The sequence below is a fragment of the Haliotis rubra genome, unplaced genomic scaffold, assembly GCF_003918875.1.
Source record: "Haliotis rubra isolate DU_JTF1 unplaced genomic scaffold, ASM391887v1 Scf50, whole genome shotgun sequence".
Lineage (NCBI taxonomy): Eukaryota > Metazoa > Mollusca > Gastropoda > Lepetellida > Haliotidae > Haliotis > Haliotis rubra.
In genome coordinates, this window is record NW_025767191.1 from 407,063 (window position 1) to 415,784 (window position 8,722).

An 8,722-nucleotide genomic window follows, 5' to 3' on the forward strand; every position below is an offset into this window, starting at 1 on the left:
GGTGGTTCACAATAAATATTTTTTAGCAAGTTATCAAACATGTTTATGCAAGTTTATATGAAAACACATAACAAACCAGTGGCTGGATTTTATAAATTCAGCAGACAGCATCCCCATTATTCACTCATTGGTATTGAACAATATCTATTTATACCCTTTTAACCATTGATTTTGCTGACAGAACTACATTTAAGTTTACACTTAGGTATGAGTACACCTGAGTATATCTATAGATGTGTCAAGGTTTGCGTGAAAGTATACATCAAATCTGTCTGAATGTTTCAAATGTGTATTAAGTGTCAGGCAAGGCATGGCGCCTTTCCTGTTCTTAGTTTTTAGCAGTTCAAATATACTACCCATCACAAGTTTAGACTCACTAGTGTACATGTAGCCACTTACTTCAGTCAACTGAATTTTACTGTTTAAAGGTACAGTTTTACACATGAAGTGATGTATTTTAAAACATGGTCGCAACATTGAAAAGGTTATTGTCATGATTTCAATAAATGATGAAACTCAGTGAAAATTGGCGAGTTCTTAACAAAACGTTACACCAAAACGCAGGTGTTCACTTGCACGATATTTGCACATGCCTTTCAACAATTTGATGCATTATCCTCGTGCAATTCATCTGCATACGTTTTTCAGCTGGTTCCCCCAAGTTATTTGGGAAATTCATCTTCGATGTAACCACATAAAGTGAGTGCATTAAGTGAGTCTAACTTTTGACGGGTATGAATATCATACTTGTGTGTTCTAGGTGTACAGCTACACCCGATTGTAAATAGTTGTTTTTGTTGATAGTCTGTGAGATGCAATGCACATCGAAGTCTCAAAACCATCTCCTGATAACTAGCCTGTTCCAGGTGATCTGGATAAGGGGAAAATTATTCTCTTAAAATGCTGGCAATGTAGCAAGAGTAGAAACACGTTTTATGAACTAGCACAAATTTAAATCATTATAAAACTACCGTGAACTATTTTTAGCCCATTCTCATGGTCTAATCGTGTTAATATCGCATTCTATCAGGCGAAAGGGCTCTCCGTGGAATTATCAAATATACACGATGCACATTAGTCTTCATGATCTGTTTCTCAATATTTGATTTCCCAAACCGCCCAGTTTTACTGTATAGTTATAAAGAATGGGTGTTAGCTGGAATGGTACAGCTGTTTACATGTAAGAGATCATTGTGATCCTATCCTCAACAGGTCATCCTGATGGGATCCAGACGCTGTTAACCATAGCTGCAGAGGTACATCACTGTATCAGGGTGACCATCAAAATGAGTACGCTATTGTAAAATTAAATCACTACAGACGATACAAAATAACAACGGGCTATATATCACCAACAACTGAAGGTAGATCACCACACTAGTGTCCATGGGGACAGTACTTTTGCACTCCAACTGGATTTACACCATCCTTTCAGCCGCTGGCGATTGTGCCGAGTTTCAACCATCATTTAAAATAACAAATATTCTACGATTAAAAGTTTGGTAGAGCTTAATTCACCTTAAAGTTTTGGGACTTACGTACCTTTTAAAGAGAGAAAACCGTCAGCCAGAGTCAGTTGTTCGAATCTGTTTGCGTCTTTTATTTACTATCGATTAGTGTTGAAGCCAGGTTTTGCCGGAAAGGTGAGAGTCTTGTCTTGTCCTGTCCCATCGGTTGTATATGTCACAAACGCATGAAAATGTAACTTAAAGGTTTCACTGACCAGGTCAAAACAGATTCTTGAACCGGGCATTATTTCAGATTTCGATGCGTCAATATTTCTCCCATAAGCGTTTTAAAAGCAATAATATTATTAAAGCACCGTATTCAACAACCTGTGTGAAAGGGGCACACCACTCTCGTCGTAATTTTCAAGCCAAGAGCATCCTCTATAGTGTCTCAACACTAGTGAAATAGAAATACGAAGTGTTGAAACTGTTAAAGTTGAGTTTACTTGGGCTTTCCGTCACATCGGCATTATTCCAGCCATATAGTGACGAGAAGAAACCGTTAGAAAATAGCTGGACTGGACGTAAAGTGAATGTCGATTACTGCAAATATGACGTCATCCCTCTTGCCATATAATCATGTGAACACTTTTTGGTCACTGTCAATCTTTATGCTCGGATATAATTTTATGAAGCGTGTGAGTCGGTTCGATAAACAGCAAAACATTAAAATTGATTTACACGTTGAACCAATTTGTATTGTCAAACATCAATATCCTGTATGTTCAGAGTCGTTTGTGATTGGGTATATTCCAGTTTGAACACTACATCATCAACAGCCATGTAGATAGCTGTCAGCACAATTGATATAATGATGATGTAATGACCTGATAAAGACAGGGACAGAAACATAATGAGGCTGTTAGAGATTATCTATTGGTCAGCACTGACAAATTCAAAGTGTTCGAGATTGTTCAAAGGAATATATAACGCAAAAGGAAAGCATCAATAGTACGGAACGGTTTTAGAATCTTACGAATATATTTCTAGATGCCAACTCCATTGAAGGAAATGAAGAATGCTGAATTGATTTATGCATTATAATTGAACATTTAAGCAGCAGGACTGATGGTGCGTACTTTTATACATAAACCAAATCAGTGAATGACCTCACACATCAGGGAATACTTCTGTGTTGAAGAAAGCGAAATGAAAATAGATATATTTTTGTGTAAACTCACTCTTTATACAGTTCATAATATATATTTTACTACGCGACATGATACGTTTCTTGTCAAATATTCCTCGCCTGCCGCCAAACGTGACAACTATCTGGCCTATGATTCCTCGCCTTTCGCTCTACGTGAGAAGTATCTGGCCTATGATTCCTCGCCTGTCACTCTACGTGACAACTATCTGGCCTATGATTCGAAGCCTACCGCTACACGTGACAACTATCTGGCCTATGATTCCTCGCCTTTCACTCTACGTGACAACTGTGTGACCTATGATTCCCAGTCTTTCTCCCTACGTGACAACTATCTGGCCTGTGATTCCTCGCCTTTCGCTCTACGTGAGAAATATCTGGCCAATGATTCCTCGCCTTTCGCTCTACGTGACAACTATCTGGCCTATGATTCCCGTCTTTCGCTCTACGTGAGAAGTATCTGACCTATGATTCCCAGCCCGTTGCTCAACGTGACAACTATCTGGCCTGTGATTCCTCGCCTTTCGCTCTACGTGACAACTATCTGGCCTGTGATTCCTCGCCTTTCGCTCTACGTGACATCTATCTGGCCTATGATTCCCGTCTTTCGTTCTACGTGACATCTTTCTGGCCTATGATTCCTCACCTGTCGTTCTACCTGGCATCTTTCTGGCCTATGATTCCTCGCCTTTCGCTCTACGTGACATCTATATGGCCTATGATTCCCAGCCTGTTTGTCAACGTGACATCTATCTGGTCTATGATGCTCAGTCAGTTGCGCTACGTGACAACTATCTGGCCTATGATTCCCTTCTTTCGCTCTACGTGACATCTTTCTGGCCTATGATTCCTCACCTGTCGCTCTACGTGACATCTTTCTGGCCTATGATTCCTCACCTGTCGCTTTACCTGACATCTTTCTGGCCTATGATTCCTCGCCTTTCGCTCTACGTGACATCTATATGGCCTATGATTCCCAGCCTGTTTGTCAACGTGACATCTATCTGGTCTATAATGCTCAGTCAGTTGCGCTACGTGACAACTATCTGGCCTATGATTCCCTTCTTTCGCTCTACGTGACATCTTTTTGGCCTATGATTCCTCACCTGTCGCTCTACGTGACAACTATCTGGCCTATGATTCCTCACCTGTCGCTCTACCTGACATCTTTCTGGCCTATGATTCCCAGCCTGTTTGTCAACGTGACATCTATCTGGTCTATGATTCTCAGTCAGTTGCGCTACGTGACAACTATCTGGCCAACGATTCCTCGCATGTCGCTCAACGTGACACCTGAGGACTGTCACGTGATTAGCAAGAGATACGAGATCTGTTGGACCGGAATCTGGACTACTGACCCGCATCAATACAGTGGAATCAAACGGAGCGTGGAGAGCACCTGAATTGTCCTACTGAATGTTAATACAAAACGTTCTCCTAAACGAGCTTCATCTCTATCGTCGAGGGGAAACCGGTGCGTTGTGCATTCAGCAACATCAAGCCAGCTATTGTTATACATGAATGATAGGATATATTCTAAAGTGTATACATACATGACATATGGTTAAATCTCACGGCAACTGTCACTATTCAAGAACAGTTTCGGTTGTTTCTATTGTGCTGATACAGTCAATTTAATTCACCAGTATACAATTAAATAAGTAATAAAAACACAAACCTGTCCATTTCCAACAAAATTATTAATTTTCAAATCTCATTCAATAGTGAGCCGGTAGATCTGGTTCAATAATACAATTAGGTGTTGGATACATCAACGGTGTCATCATACGGTGTTGTTCCTACTACACATGTACACAGTGCACAACACTGGGTCGGTGAGTGGGTGAATTTGGTTGGACTCAGTGTTCATGGTTTGCAGCTTGATGCATGAGGAAATGAGGATGGTTTTGGTTTGTGACGTCAAACGTTCACTGAAGCCTGCGAGTATTGGGTGGTGCTCACACGATCATCAGATCCTGGTACGATGAACGCAGATAGCAGCATCTTAGACCACTCAATGTTCGATGTTCGTAATGCAAATATAAGCACTGAAACATTCAGTAAGTATTTCGGGCCTATTATGAACGTAATATCATTCATCACGTCCCACGTCAGACCAGACAGCGTTGAACCATTGACACATCCGGTCAGTGACTGGCGTCTTCCCCAGGACAAGTGTGGGACTGACGGCCAGCCAATTCCTGCAGGATACGTCATGGGGCACCCAACGTTGTCACATCTATCAAGTTGACGAATGACGTTTGATTTTTGTAGCCTTGCCAAGGTCTTGTGAAAGCTTGATCTTGTTGAAACCACTCTCTGGAATCAATAATAGAAGTGAATTACTTTGTTAACGGCCATCTCGCCATACGACTCGCCTTCAACATTGACACATCTACATATCTTGTGATAGAAACTGTTTTAAAATTTTGTCTGCACGAACTTCCCCTATAACGCCTAGATCTTGTTCTCACAGATGGGATTGCTGGCTGGCTGTCGCGGGAAGACGTGTCAATACAAATGGTACTATTCCTGGCACACTGAAATATTGGCTAAGAATTGCTTATGCCACATTTATCATTTATATCTACGGAAAGGTGTAGGCTTTGTCGACCTCTGTTTAACACGAGACTTCCACGAGTAATATCCTTGTCAACAAATTAGAAAATACGTGTTCTATAAATACAGAAGTAATAGTGTGTTGAGCTAACTGTTGCTATAGTAACCTGATACTTTTCACAAATCATATTTCTGTTTGTATAACACACGAGCTCTTGTATTTGAACACTTGACGTATGAGTGTGCGTGCACTGATTGAACAATGTAGTGACGTCATAGTTATACCGCAGCAGGAAGAGTATGGAAGGTATCATGTCTATAATAATTAGAGCATTATAGTAATGGTATGTTTCTAATGTGGGATTCAAACTCAGTATCAGCGGATCTGTGGACTCCTACCTTCCTAACCCCACCCTGAAATAGTGTTGTATTATTGCCTGGCAGCATGTCCGCTGTGAATGTACTCAGCGCACTTAACAGTCATGATGTTGTACAATGCGTATTTACTGACCCACATCAGTGTCGGTTGAACTATATGAAACACATTTCAACTGCAATGTGTTTCACATAACCGACTCACGGGATATCGATTTTCTGGTATACATCGAGTAAGTTACATTCTTCTGTCTGGCAATGCTGACCTGAAACTTCGTCCCGTGATCCTACAGCCAGCAAGATGATTAACTAACAGTTACACAAGACCTGTGTTAGGCAGTTAGGGAAGAACGACTACAAGGCACGTAAACGCCGTATAACGTATGTGTAGTTGTATCGCTATCTGATAAGGCGGCCTCCTTGGCCCAGTAGGTAGATCGTCGTTACAGACAGCGAAGGTTGGTGGTTCGATCCACGTCACAGCAAAAGCCGTTAACACCTGGTGCTTGTTGTTACCCTGCCTTGTTACAATGAGGGTATGCACCCAATGACTGGTTGGCTCAGAGTACTGGAGTAGAATATGCACGCACACCTACATCCATAAACACATACGCATATACACACATACGCATGCACGCACGCACGCACCCACGTACGCTCTCACACACACGCACGGACATGCACGCACACCCACATCCATCCATAGACACATACACACACATACACACGTGCATGCACATCGCTGCATTAGTGCAATACTCTCGACGCGACGTCAAGCATCAGTTCATCATTATTTGATATTACACACCAGACACTGTTAAGCAATTTCAAATCATTGACGCTGTTTAAGTACTATCAGTTAAACCGTCACATTACCAAGTTTAAATTTGTACACTTGTTTGAGGACCAGCCGGTCACAACATATCACACGGTCCACTTATTATAATCCATGCAGGTCCCTGGGGCATGGCAAGCACGTACTGTTGTCCCCAGGTAAGAATGATACAGCACACTCAGTTCATCTTCAGTCATGCTTGTAGCTTGTGGGTATAACTTGTAGATGCACATAATGCTATACATCAAATATGGTGATGAAGTCAAGTACACGTCTTCAACATCAGTGCCAACAACCATTACAGTACACTAAGTGCCAGTCTGGAGCAGCCTGAAACCGTATCACGGCTACAGATGGGCCGGCCAAGTTCCTGGTGTTACTTCAACTGTCGTTGCCGTGTAAAGGAGAGCCGACCACATTTCCCCGTCCACCTAACTCTATGTATGCTATTCAAGGTAGTTGAAGATCGCCCGATGTAATACGACTACAGTTAATATGTCATGAATTTTGAGGATTGGTTGATATTCTTTGACTTTTTATGATCAGTATGTGTAAGATGTAGATCTCAGTCACAAGAGTAAGAATCTCTCAGTCACCGTACAGAGGTGCATGTGATTGCAACAGGTGGCATTTATATATATATATATATAAATATAAATATATATATATATATATATATATATATATATATATATATATATATATATATATAATATATACTAGAAACAGTACAGGTGGACAGTATACGTGAATTTACACAGTCTACTCATAACACAACTACATATCACGTAGTCACAATATAAATGTATCCAATGTTGTATCAAGGCAATAAACAAGGCTATATGTCTGAATGACATACTGTATGAAAAAGAGCTTTGACAACCATTTCGAAACACTGAAATCACAGATGGTATGGTAGGTGACTGAAAATAACATCATAACTTGTGTAATATGAATATCTAAACTATTTCAGTCTTTACTTGGAATAATTATGGTTAAAAGTTTGAATAGGTTGTGTTGCTATTATATGTTTTACATAAATTACAATAATCGTGTTGTGTGTATTCCATAGTGTGCTGGGTATTGTTACATATTTGAAATTCGTGCAGTCGTCCCCAGCTCCAGTTTAGATTCAAGAACGATTAGAAACCAATACCTTACACTTGGGCTTGTATCAATTTATTGTCAGTATCTTAAACTAGAGACAGGATGATTGATACGAATGTGACCAAAAAGACATGTTGATGCAGCTGCTCGATGTGAAGCCACAAGCACTCAGGGGAAGGTTCTCCACGGCCGATGGCACAGACACAAAGGGAAATCACTCCCATCTCCAGCATATACCAACATTAGCCGACATTCAGTTTTTCGAAAATTAACGGCACTTATTAATAGCTTGCAGGCAGTTGTAAACATATGACGATTTATCATCCCTTTCATTAGTTAAAATATGTTGCTTCACACTCCTTTCACCAAACGGTTAGAAGGAATGGCATGGCCAGCTACTGACTCGATAGTCATGAGGGTCACCATTCACAATGTTACTGAAGTCAATACTGGTTGCGTTCTTCATATCGTTCAAGTGTCAAGTGGAATGGCACAATGTGAATATTATTAAAATGATGTTGCTATGATTGGAAGTGAAGCAGGTGTTCAAGAGGAAAGGGAACCTGTATTGCAGCCCATTTGGTCACGAGGATTCAGGGAAGACATCGATAGTACCTACTGAAGACTGGTCACGAGGTGTCCGGGGCGACATCGATAGTAGCTACTGAAGACTGGTCACGGAGCTTCAGGGACAACATCGATAGTAGCTACTGAAAACTGGTCACGAGGAATCAGGGACAACATCGATTGTAGCTACTGAAGATTGGCCGCGGGGATGGAGTGACGACATCGATAGTAGCTACTGAAGATTGGCCACGAAGAGTCAGGGACGACATCGATAGTAGCTATTGAAAACTGGTCACGAGGATTGAGGGACGACATCGATAGTAGATACTGAAAACTGGTCACGAGGATTGAGGGACGACATCGATAGTAACTACTGAAGACTGGTCACGAAGAGTCAGAGACGACATCGATAGTAGCTACTGAAAACTGGTCACGAAGAGTCAGGGACGACATCGATAGTGGCTACTGAAGATTGGTCACGAGGAGTCAGGGACGACATCGATAGTAACTACTGAAGATTGGCCACGAGGATGGAGCGACGACATCGATAGTAGCTACTGAAAACTAGTCACGAGGATGGAGTAACGACATCGATAGTGGCTACTGAAGATTGGCCACGAGGAT